At 42.0% G+C, this 13,132-nt stretch overlaps 1 long non-coding RNA gene across 1 annotated transcript in view; it reads left to right on the forward strand.

Moving 5' to 3' along the window:
• The window catches only part of LOC119237066 (uncharacterized), a 506,617-nt gene that overhangs the window by 172,776 nt on the left and 320,709 nt on the right, over positions 1 to 13,132 (forward strand). The gene's annotated exons all lie outside the window — the stretch shown is intronic.

A 13,132-nucleotide genomic window follows, 5' to 3' on the forward strand; every position in this document is an offset into this window, starting at 1 on the left:
CAAACAGAGTTCAGAGGAGGTGGAAGGCCTTGGGTTGTATGGCAAGACTTCTTGTAGGAACTTTCTCTGGAAGGATGGGCAGGGTTAGGGAGGAGAGGTGAAGGGCTATATCCAACCCTGTAGGACCCCAGGTTCTTGATGAGTAACTTCAAATCTACTCTCCACTCCTTCAGGGCATCAAGTCCCAAAATCAGACCTGATTTCAGGTCCTAAATGCTCCAGGGTCATATTTCAGGTCATCTAACCTTCCTATTACACTGACACTGACCCTTTTCACTGTGTTTCTTTTTCTTAAATCCATAGCACATACCATCTGTTTTCAATCTGGTGTAAAGTAATAAAAAAATCTAATCCAGTTTTTCAAAACACTTTAATTTTTTTAAGGAAAAATAGTTTCTTTTTTCATTTTAATACTTCAGTGCTTAACAAGTGGTATTTACTTACCAACACAATCTATGCAATTTCCCACCAAGATAATGCATCTGTGTTTCGCTCGTCCATTCTAACACTTACTGTCTTCTTATGCTAGCTATTAAAGATTGAGAGGAGTTAAAGATGTAAGCCAAAGCAGGTAATTTCCTGAAGAGAAGAAATGTACCTTAAATGATTTCTCTTTGTTAGATCTTTTTATTCTCCTTTCATTTGGCTCTTTATGAAAAACAAAAAAGGGGAAAATGGGCAACAAATGTGTTTTGGATCCAAAGAGGTGACAGGAAACCTCTGAAAATAGAATTAAAAAAAATAATTTTGTAGAACCAGGGTTGGAGCTGGCCTTTTGAGCACCATTGCACATTAATGCTGCCTCCCCTCCCATTGGGAAGCTAAGGCCCGAGTGCCAGTCATCACTGCCAGCAGCACAGTTACCCAATGGATTCCTGGAAGGGCTCACTTAAATGATTCAGCCAGATCCTCTCCAGGGGCTTCCAGTTCCCATCATCCCAGGAATGAAATATTCAGTATCATCTTTCTGCACCTGAGGCTGCCATGGATTAAATTCTTGCTGCCTCCATTACTGGGGCAGCCAAGAGCTAGTGCTGCAGTGATTGGATGTAAAGTGCTTAATGACTGCACTTGGCAGAGAAAGGGATAGGGAAAGAACAGGCCAGAAGCACTGTCACCAGTGGTGATCTCAGGCTGGAGAACAGGCCTTCCAGAGATGCTGTAGCTCAAGAAGAATCTACTTGAATTCCTCCCTGGCCCTGCCACCTGACAGCAGATAGGGAAATCACATTCGTGTATTTAATCACTTGTCACCCAAACAATACAAACAAACCTGTACAGACGGGGCTGTGTGATAGGTCTTCACCTGGACACATTCTCAGTGGTTCCCCTTTCCTTTTCTGTTCCAGAAATGTGTAGAGTTCTCCAAAATGTTGTCTCTAGTTCTGTTTTTCACCTCTACATCCACTTTTGCATAATCTCCCACCACATACGAGTTATGAGGTTGAGTGTCAAATTAACTATTTTGATGTGATTGTCTCCTTGGCACATATTAACTGTTTAATAAATGATTATTGAATGGTTGACTCAGTGAATGAATATTATTTCTCTAAGTTTGACACTTACCTTCCTAACTAGGTGTGGAGCCTCTCTTCCTGAATGGCTGTGGTATGCTGAATAATGGCTCCTCCAAATATGCCCGCATTCTAACCCCTGGAACCTGTGAACCTTACCTTAGATGGCAAAAAGTGCTTTGCAGATGTGATTCAGGTGAGGACCTTGAGCTGGGAAATCATCCAGGATGTTCCTGGATGTGTGCCTTGTGAAACAGCCAGTATGGTCTTAAGAGAGACATAGAGAACTATGCCATGATAGAAACAGAGACTGGAGTGGGGTGCCCAGGAGACCAGAAATACAGGCAGCCTCTGGAATCTGGAAGAGCTAAAGAATGGAATCTCCCCTGAACCTCTAGAAGGGCCAAACCTGCAAACACCTTATTTATTTATTTTTTTTTCTGTTAGAACTCAATTGGAGTTCTGAGCTTCAGAACTGGAAGAAATTAAATTTGTGTTTCATAGAGTTGGTGGTAATTCTTGACATCAGCAACAGGAAACTAACACAACATTTAATGACAATTCCAAGTTTAAATAACTAAAAATAAACTCACTACTTTTCCCCCAAATCCTACCCTTCAACCTCAGCCAGTGGCTTCCTCATCCTCATAGTCTCTTATACTAAAGAAATCTGAGTCTCCTTTGTTTTCTCTTTGTACTTTATTCTTTTTACTCAAGGCTGGAAGATTCTCTCTTCACCTGGACACTTTCTCAGTGGTTCCCCTTTCCTTGTCTGTTCATTCCATAACTGGGATGTTTTTTAGAGCCATTATTTTTACTTTTGGTCGTGCCAATATCGCTTGTAGCTAAAACTCTTCCTGGTGTATGATAGGTTCCCAGTAAAGGTTGAATGAATGTGAGTCATGATTTCTTTTTCCGGACTCCTTGAAACTGCACTTTCCTTTGTGTACAATTTCCATTATATAATCTACATTACGAAATCTGGGTCAGTGTTTTCCCTAGCACTTTATTCGTGTCTGAAACATGTAGTCACCCAAACAAGGTGATCTTTGGACTTCTTGTCACCACTCAACTGTTGAAAAAAATCTCGAGTAGGGGTAAAAATCATGTGCTTGGAGTTAGATGGAGTAGGGTTGGTTGTCCATGCTTTTGAATTGTCTAATTATGGAATTCTTCCTGGCAAGATACCAGCCCTTTCAATCAGCAGCTTCCTCAACTCTATAATAGGAATAATGACAGCATTTGCCTTTTGGGTTATTTAGCAGAAAGCACTGGGGTCTGTTCCAGGATAATAAATGGTCAGTAGTATGAACTCCTAGCATTCTGCATTGATGAGGGAGCATACACATCAAGTCTTCTTGTTTGCCAGTGGCTGGAGTGTGGATTGTAGATGCATGTTTGGGGGAAGCAGGGGGTTGATGGGAAAGGAGGCAAAGAAGGGGCTTGGGAAGGCAGGGAAGCAGGCATTTTGCATTCAATAGTCGAGTACAATTTGGAAACACTTGCCTCGCGTAGCCCTCAGCTGCCTGTGAAATTCATCTGAATCTTGTTCCGTTGGCCTATGGGGTATTTTCAAATACAAATTAGGTTGGCCAGAATTCCTTTTCTGCACCAAATCTCCTGGGTGCAACTTAGAGGTTATTAAGATGCCTAATAAAAGGAGAGAGCACATTTAATAACATTACCATCAGCTCTACGGAGCTGAGCTATGCGGGCCCACAGTGCCCCAGAGCCTGCAGCCCCCTGCCACTGGTGCACTTGCTTCGAGGAGGCCCCATAATTATCCACATTTAAAAAGCACCATTAAATCCACTGAGGCAGTCATGTCCCATTTGCAGGGCCTTTCTGCCCACATTTCTCAGGAGACCCAGGACCTGGCTTCTCGGGGTGGGAGGAGGAGAGGAAATAGATGCAAGTTCCTGGGCTAGAGTGATGGCTGGTTAAATTCGCAGAGTGGCAGATCTGCTAAGCGCCACTGTCATCCTGGTGGGAGCTTGTCCTCTTTCTTTTTCTGTATTTATTTTGCAAATTTTTACTCAGGGCAAGTTACAGCACCATGCTCCCACCTCTCAGGCAAGATTCCATTGAGTCCTCATAAAAACTCATTGAGTAGTTCTACCTTGTTCTCAGCTGATAGTGATTCTCCTTCCCCCTACACACAAGAGGTATTGACAATGTCTGGAGATATTTGTTGAGGTCACACTGGGGTGAGGGTCATCTAAGGGATAGAGACCAGTGGTGCCACTCAACATTCTGCAGTACATGAAGCAGATCCTCACGATACAGGAGGATCTGGCCTCTCGGTAGTGCAGAGGTTGGTCCACTCCTTTCCTCATTTATAAAGAGGAGACTGAGAACTAAACTGAAATTGTCTGGTGTCACATGGTAGGGCCCTCAGAGCCTGAGCTCTCACCATTGTGCACACTGCTTTCCAGTTCCCCTCTATACCCACCCTTTGCTGCCTTATACTTCCCTCTCCCTACACCTGGCCAGCTGCCTGCCCTCATGAAGGCTAACTGCGATCTCCTTGATCGAAAGTAATACAGTGTTTGCCATGGTGGGAGTTCTTTTCTCTAAAAAGGATTCTTGTGAGCACACATAAAATTGTTGCATGTTGAATGAATCTCTGGTTTGTGTCAAAGCTACATTTAGCTTTAATCCATGTGAAATGTGAACATGGTACTCTTCTTCAAGCACCTAATATCTACATGTGATTTCAGAGGTATTTCACTACAGATAGAGAGTTTCTAAGGTTTCAGATGGGGTAATATGTGTGGGGAGCATTCTGGGACCTGGAACAGAGAAGGCTCAGCACACTTAATACCATATGTATCTGGATTTGGGTGTGCTGCTTAGCCTCAGGTCCTTTGCACAGCCATCCCCTTGTGAAGAACACTCTACTTCCTCTCATCTCTTGGCTCATTACTTCTTTGTCTTCAGGTCTCACTATAAAATCATCTCTTGGAAGCTTTCCCCAGTTCTTGGTTAGGCATGCCTGTTTCCTGAGCTCATTAAATCTTTTAGATCAGTTCTGTCCAAAAGGAATACATACAATGAACCACATGTGTGATTTAAAATTTTTTACTAGTCATGTTAAAAAAAATAAATGAAGGACAGGCAAAATTAATGTTAATAATCTATTTATGCCAATAGAGCCACAATATTAACATTTCAGTGTGTAATCAATACAAAAAATGATCAATGAGATATTTTGCATTTTTTGGAACTAAGCCTTTGGAATCTGGTGTGTATTTTACACTTACAGCTCAACTCAATTTAAATGCTACATTTTCAATGGTTAAAGTGAAATGAAGTCCTGCCAAAACAACAAAGCTGCATTTAATAGAAAAATAGTTTAGACTGCTTTAGTTTTTAAATTTAAATTTATTGAAATTAAATTAAAATATCAGTTCCTCAGATTCAGAAGCCGCATTTTAACTGTTCAATAGCCACATGTTCTAGATTATTACCCGTCACATAAATTTGAATTGCCTGTTGATTTGCTTTTCCTCCCTCTAGATCATAATCTCTTTGAGGTCAAGGATTATGTCTTGTTTGCTGTATTTGCCAGTACTTGGCACAGATTTGAGTATACAGCAGGTACTCAGTAAATGCCTGTTGAATGGTTTGAGACAATACTTCTAATCCTGACTTTCCCATTGCCCTATTGTGTAATCTTCATAATTCAGGTTCTTTGTCAGTAAAACAAGAGCCTTGGTCATTTTTGAAAGTCTATTCCACTGGATAGCAAGAAATGTTATGCAATCAATAGGATTTGTGGTCATACAACTAAGAGAAATTTCAGTTCAAGAGAAAGAGCAGGTTTCTTTACCGCAGGGCTTCTCAGAGCCTTGAAGTTCTTAGTGTATTTGACACTGGTCAGGAGGATTAAAAGTTTTCATTTAGTTAAATTTAAAATTGAACGCTAACTGGGCTGTCCTACTCTCCCAGCATAGAGAACCATGGAATGCTTTCTTCTCAGAGTGTGCAGCACTGGTTCCCCTTGGAGCTTACCCCACCAGGGGCTGGACTACTGTTAGGCTTTTTCACTGAGTTCCTCCAGATGCAGTCTGGAAATGGCCTCAAGGACTCATGACAAAGCACTGATTTCTTTTCTGTTTCATCTGTTCTCACTCTGTTCTCTGCCTCTGCATCTCACCAAAGGGATGGCAGAGCACTGCTACTGCCATCAAGTAAAGGGATGGCAGAGGAATAACTTGCTATGCCATCAAGTAAATCAATGCCATATCTTATTCAAGAATAGGCTGTTTACAGATAGGAAAGCAATAGTTCTTCAAACAACTTCTGTTATTCCTCCCATGCTACCTAAAATGGTATACTATGCAAATCTGTGAAATCACTTTTTTATGTGACCAACACAGTCTTTGAAATGGAAAGACAACACCCAGCCCACATTAAGGATGAATTGTTAGTTTGAACTGCATGGATTTACAAATATTCAATCATTTTGACTTACAACTATGACAGTTTCATATGGCTCACCCTACTAGTTATACTAAGTCTGTCTATTTTTCAAACCAGTGAGTGGGAAGGTAGGGTGGAATTACCTTTCTGGAGAATAGCAATTTAGAAATATATAGCAAAGTTTTTTTCAGTTGTAAGAATATTTCATTTAAACCCTTTTGAGGGTAAATATTGAGAATTGTATGTAAAATAATAAATCAAGCCATGTACATGCCATGAATTCAAACTGCAGCTACATAGAATATACCTTCAATTATCTTAGAGTCATTTATTAATTGCTACCCAAACCTGTTTCTCCATGTGAAGATTTCAAGAGCAGCATCTGTTACATGGTTTTGTTAAAATAAATATTTATTTGTGAGTGCATGTGTGTATGTATAGAAACATGTCTAGAAGGACATATATAAGTATATTAATAGAACTCAACCTGGATAGGTTTCTGCTTGGAATAAATACTTCAATTGTCCTTCTTATATAAGACTTCAATATCAAATAGAGATTTTCTGTTGAGAGAATGCAAGGGCTTAACTTAGGGAAGAAAACTGACTTTATAATCTCAGAGGGAATTCTATGCTTCTCTAATATATAATGATACCATACATGAATGTAATATCTGCCTTTGAAATAGCTTTCTAGTGTTTTGCCACACACTGTATGTCTCTTCCTTCAACTAAGTACTAGATAGGTGGCTGGCCATATGCCTCTATTTTTACACCATCTCTACAAGGTAGGAATACTTTCCCCTATTTTGCTGAGGTGAGACTCAACACCTGGGGGACAAGAGGCACAAGATCCTACTGTTAGAGGATAAACCCAGGGAGGGATGTTCTTCCCATTATACTACATTTTTATGTTGCATTATTTATCCTCAATCACCTTCCACATCTGATTTGCCCCATTTACACCAGGAAACCTGACATCCCCCTGCTTCTCAACCAGGCATGGAGAAGTGCCATAAACATATGGACATAGTGTTGTGATGTCACACCTCTCAGCCATGTGACTGAGAGGTAAACCATCCTGAGATTGAATCACTCCACATCAGGGCTGTGGAAACTTATGAAAGTTACTTAACTTTTTCATGTCTTCCTTGTTCCTTCTGTCAAATGGAGTAAGGTCAGCCCTACATATCTTGTGTGGAAACTGAAACAATTCTGGCAGAGCAGCATAGCTCAGGGCTTGACTCAATGTAGGTGGTAGATACCTGTTGGTCACTGCCATTAACCTCCTCTTCTGTATCACTGTTCTGACCACCACCTCACATGGCCAGGCCACTGACACAGGGCTTCATGTGTTGTGTAAGTTTGCATAGCTGGTGAAATTTGGAGTAGTTCTTTTTTAATGTTCTCCTTCAGCAGAGGATACATGCGGGCTGTTCTGAGTCAAAGGTAGATGTGACAGGGGCTGCAGGAGAGGGGAGTTTCTCCTGCTGTGGCACGCAGTAGGTGAATGGAACGAAAGAGCAACTAATCCAACCCAGCCCCAAACCACAAATGTCAACAGATATTTTATGGCAGGGAAGGTGCCAACGAACATGTCACATGCTCTTTTGAAAATAAATGAAGCCACATAGGGACTCTAAAGTAAAACATAAGAACAGGGCTGTTTATGGATCTCCTCTGGCTCCAGTTTATGGTGTTTCAAATGCCACAGCAGGAAGGGGCATGGTGGAGGTGCTGTGCCATGTGACCGAGAGGTCGCCAGGCTCTGCTGTTATCTAACTGCCTTGCACCAGGCCTGTCGTTCAGGACTTCAGCCGCTGCATCATTACTGGCAGGGTGACAAACTTCTGCTAGTAGGTTTGTTAGGAAGATGATTTCAGGAGGGAGCTCTGGGGTTTGCTTCTCTTTCTAAGTTGAAGTTCAAATAAAATAAATGTGGTCAGTTCCCCAAGGGATTTGATGCCAGGTAGGACATGCAGGAATCGGGACATTGGGTTCCTTGGACATTATTTAGGATTTTAGTCCTCAGATTTTTTTTTTTTTTTTTTTTTGTCAGTGGGAGATCTCTTTTTACAAAGGAAATTACTGCAGTCTCTATATGGAAAACATGGAAGGAGAGCTGCCTTACTCTAAACAAGAGATTTTTTTTTTTGTTAGATTTGCCCTCCCCTAGTGAATGTCCTTGTGGGTCCTCCCTGGAACTAAGGGGTCAGAAGAAAATAATTTGAAAATGTGCTCTTAATGCTGGAAAGGAACAGAGTCTGGTTACAAAGCTGATGCCTTGAGTCTGAATCTGTATTTTCACCTATTTCCCCTTCCCAGTGATGCTCATATTCCCTGCAATTTGAAACCATTGGCGTCTTCCAGTGCTTCCATTTTACAGGTGAAGAAACTGCCCCCAGAGAAAGAAGGTTACTTGTCTGTGGTCACACAGCTCGTTAGTGCAGGGTCCAAGCCCACCATCCCTGCTTGTGGTCTCCATCCAGCAACTTACCAAAATGGGCTTGTTACTTGTTAGCAACTTTGGTTGATGTAGGCAGAACTCATTGGAAGCCTGTTTCATGGTACATAAAATAAAAGAAATACAGGACCCAGGAATCCCCATGGCCTCATTGGAGTACATGGCAGGAGAAACAGGGACTTTTCATCACCACCAGAATGTGGAGGCTTCTGCCATTAACTCTCATGGCACTTTTTCAGCATCAAAGTTATTCTAGAGATAGTCTGATGGACTCAGTGTGGACAAGGAAGCCTCTTTGGCTGGGGAATCACCTGGAACTTTGACCAGTAGTCCCAGGACGACCTCCCCCAATGGGTACAGTAGAGGTAGCTGAGCTGATGTTGCCAGTTGAACGTTAGAAGGCAAAACAGACATCTGGCCACATACTCAGTCACCTTTTCTGCCACTGTTTGTTGCCTGAGTAGGGTTAGTGTTCCACAGGAAGAAAATCCAATTGAGAGGAAGGGGTTAAGGTAAATTCTGTGGCTTAACTATCAGCCAAATGACATTTTAACAGCCTTTTTAGCATAGCCTGGCTGGGCTGAGACCTTCCCTGCAAATGCCTTAATCCTTGGCCTCTAAATAGAGAGTTATTTTCAATTTCTCCAGTTCCTAATGTTTTAAATGGAACTACTGTTCCCTTAGAGCACCCAGTGGCTGGCTGGAGACCTTTATTGATATATATATAAATTACCCCAATCCCTTCTGCTGCCTACAGATCCAATCATATTGAACTAATGCGCATATAAATAATAACCTAGAAGTGTGGTTTATGGCAATAAGTAGTGCAGCCGAAGTTTATACCATTCTGCAAAGACACCTTGATACATTGCTGATAATCTTCATAATGTGTTTAAAGAGGCGGCGTGTCAACTCAGGCCGGAGCACCCTAGGCACCAGATAGGAAATCAGATTCTGAGCTCTGATTGACCAAGAGAAGAATCTGTCCTGCCAGGAGGAGGCCATCCCAGGTTGTAAGGGGGCATTGGCTAGAAACCTTTCCCACCGTGTCTGGGCTATGAAGAGATAACTGGCCTACAAAACCTTCAGGGGTGGGAGCCGGACTTCTGTCTGCTTGCAGCCAGTGTCCTGTGATTGTCCTGCTGACTGACTGGCTCCAGTGGAGGTGAAGGATAGGCCAGGAGCATATACAATGCTGAGGTTTTCTTCCCCATCAGGATGCTCCAGGGGGCTCCTGGAGCGATGTGTTTGCTCCCAGAGGAAAGGTCTGGATGAAGTGCCCTCCCTTAGCTGCCTGCTTTCAATCCACTCTGTGCACCCTGAGGGCAAATCTGGTTAAAGCAGCTCTGCACTCATTCCTCTGAATGACTTAGCTGGCTCCAGGGGCCTTTGGGGGTTTGAATCATGCCCATTGCTCAGCCTCATTGAGTTCTGTTTTCCCTAGATGGCTGCTCCAGCCCCTCTCTTTTTTTCCTCTTCCACTTTGTATTGGACTTTGTCGCCTCTGCCTGGATTGCCTGGACTGCATGGAACAGGATGGATGCTCTGCCTCTTGCATCACTATCTTGTCCACATCTGATCCACTGGGAGAACGTTTCTAACCTCTTTGTCTTTCCTCCCCACTACTCCCTGGGCCTGAAAGTGAGTTCCACCCATGCAAATAGTCTTTAGCTTAATACCATCTCTCTCTCTCTCTCTCTCTCTCTCTCTCTCTCTCTCTCTCTCTCTCTCTCTCTGTGTGTGTGTGTGTGTGTGTACATCAGTTCATCAATTCTCCTCCTTCTCTGCAGTCCTGGCCTAGGACTAGTTCAACTTTGGGTTCTCCTAGCTTTGGGTTCTCTCCAGGGCCTGTTTATACCAGGTTGTAAGAATGAATAAAGATATAAATGCATGGCTGTTGGCTATAGCAGGAGATAGCAACCCTGGAGGAGAAGTCAAAGGGAGGAACGTGGGCAGTGAGTTTGAAAAGCATGACAGTGCCCTGTGTGCCTGGGGAAGAGGGGCATGGAGCATGGGGGTGAAGGTGGGCAGCAAAGGTAGGCAGAAAGGCAGCAGAGACTAAGGAATGGAGTGGGGGTGTGGAGGGGGTACTGTTCTTAGATGTTTACTCAGGACAAGCCCTGGAGCTGAGCCTAGAGAGGAAACAGAGGCAGATTAAGGAAACCACATCATTCTTGATGTGTTATAGGAAGTGGCTAAATACACCCTTGGGATGGGGCACAACTATCCCTTTGGGGTTTGGATAGAAAATATCAGAATTTGTATTTATATATTTCTCATTTAAAAAATTTCAATTTTTGATATATTTTAATACATATCTAATATATTTGCATTTTGCTAGATGTGTGCAATTTGAAAATAAATACATGCATATAATAGCAGACATCGCTACATTGGATTAGATGGCACAATTTTTTTTTTAACTAATGAAGTGTGCAATCACAGAAATTTATAGACTGCTGCTTTAGAGGTTTGATCCCTGTGCTGAGCCAGAGACTGCCAAAAACCTTTTTTACCTGGAGCCGATATTAACAATATCACCAATTCAGGAAAAATGTAAGGCAGATCTTTAATTATTTTTTTATTAATGAAGTATCATTGTTTTACATCCTTGTTAATATTTTGACAGTATAGGATTTCTCCCCTCAGGTGTGGTAACCATAGCTGTTCCCACCACCAAAGCCCCCATAGACTTCCTCCATAGTCCATTATAAGGTGAGTCCTTTAGTTTACCCATTCATGCTACTTTAGATGCCCAGCTAATGTTCAGTGTTGTGTCACAATGAAATGCACTGGCCTTGGCACTTCTCAGCCTGGCTTCCAGTTCTGGCTCTACCACATACTAGCAGTGGGATGCTGTAGGCTAGTCTCTCTGGGTTTGAGTTTCCTCATCTTTAAAAGGGGATTGACATCACTACCTAATCCAAAGGTGAGATAATTCTTGTGAAACATTAGTGAAAATGTCTAGTCACAATTGAGGCTCAGCTATCACAGCTACAAAGGCCGTTGTCAAGGAATGCCAGTCAGCTGGTGGTCACTTCTCCATCTCATTCAAGTCCATAGCAGGCATCACTAATTCATCCCAGTCCTGATTCCTCTTGAACTTGGACCCAACCTCAGGATTAGGTCACACAATAGAATGTTTTTCCTGGGGACAATGCAATCTCTGAAAAGCATTTGCTGCGAGAAACTGCTAATGTACAGAAAAAACCTTGTGGACTTCCAACAGCAGGGAAGATCCCAGGGAGACGTGAGGAAGAGCCTTTCCTATTTAGGATCCCAGTGGGATGTTATCAAGCAGGTCTTTGAAAACTTTTCTCTAGGGATTTTTGGGGCTATGGCAACAACAATGAGGATAATGCCTCACATTTTGAGCAGTGCTTTATAGTTTTCAAAGCACTTTCATGCACATTTTCTAACTTCATCTTCATAGCAACCCTGCCTGGCAAAGCAGAACAGGCATTAGAATCAGAAAAATAGTATTTTTTTTTAAGTGAAAGGAACCCTGGAGACTTTGTCCAACCTCCTCATTTTATAGACAGAGAAACTGATGCCAGAGAGGGTAACATTCCAGATAATGTACTTGAAGCCCAGACTTTTGTATACTACTTTTTCAAATCACCACAGTGCCTAGTGCACACTTAATAGAGATTTGTTGAGAAAAGAATGAATGAATAAATGAATGGATGACTTGATGAATTTATGTAGTTCAGGACTGAATCAGAACTACTAGAACCTTCTGTGACAGCTAGGGAACATTTTGCTTCAAACTAGTAACTAGTAATTGTCATTGTCAATATTTTTACCTGTGAGAAATGACCAAACATAAGTTCTGGCTCTTCTAATAGTTGTAAATTCTTGGGGTGGTGACACAACACCTTTGGGATAACATGCAGGTAAGAAGACCTAAACTTCCATGTTTGAATCTAGGATGGAAAGGAACGTTTATTGGTGATGACTTTGAAAATATTAGGCTCTTGAAGCTTAAACAGCACCTTGTTTGATGCTTGCTTTTCCCGTGGTTATGGTTACCCAGAAGTCAAGGCCTTGCCTACATGATGTGCATAAATATAAAAAAATATGCCACCTGGGGCTTGGAAAAAGAAAGAACTGTAATTGGGAGCTCGGTCAACAGATTTACCACCTTTTGGACCGGGGAAGGGGCTTATATTGCATTTTCGGATGTGGGATTCAGGAGAACAAGAGTTGAATTCCATTGGCTGAGGAGTGGGCTGGCAGCTTTTGGATATTAATAGGACATATCAGTAACCTCACCTGTATGGTGTTTTCATAAGCTCCCCTTAGTGGGAAAGAGCCCCATACAAGACTGACCTTGTGGGAAAGCTTAATATGGTTTGGCTTTGTGATATCAGAGGGTCACATGGAAATAAAAAGAACCTGGTTTCTTGGTGTTTGGGGGGCACTATATTAGAGGCATGAAGTTTTTCCTAGGGTTTAACATGAATTTGTTCCTTCCTTCCTTTGATATATAATGTTCATTTTCTTCTAAGGACTCTAAGGAAATACAGAATTTAAAAACCACCAGAAAACAACAGTTGAGGTAATTGACAATTTATAGATCTGACCATGGATAAAAATGGGTCACAGTTATAGCATTTGGAGTTCAATGAAGGTGTTCACTATGGACTGTATTATGGAATTCAACTGGATCTAGAGGAGTGACACCCGTATAATCTAGCTGGGACTATAATAGCAGTTATTATATGCCA

This window comes from Talpa occidentalis, unplaced genomic scaffold, assembly GCF_014898055.3.
Source record: "Talpa occidentalis isolate TD23 unplaced genomic scaffold, MPIMG_talOcc4v2.1 talOcc4.9, whole genome shotgun sequence".
In the NCBI taxonomy this organism is placed as follows: Eukaryota; Metazoa; Chordata; class Mammalia; order Eulipotyphla; family Talpidae; genus Talpa; species Talpa occidentalis.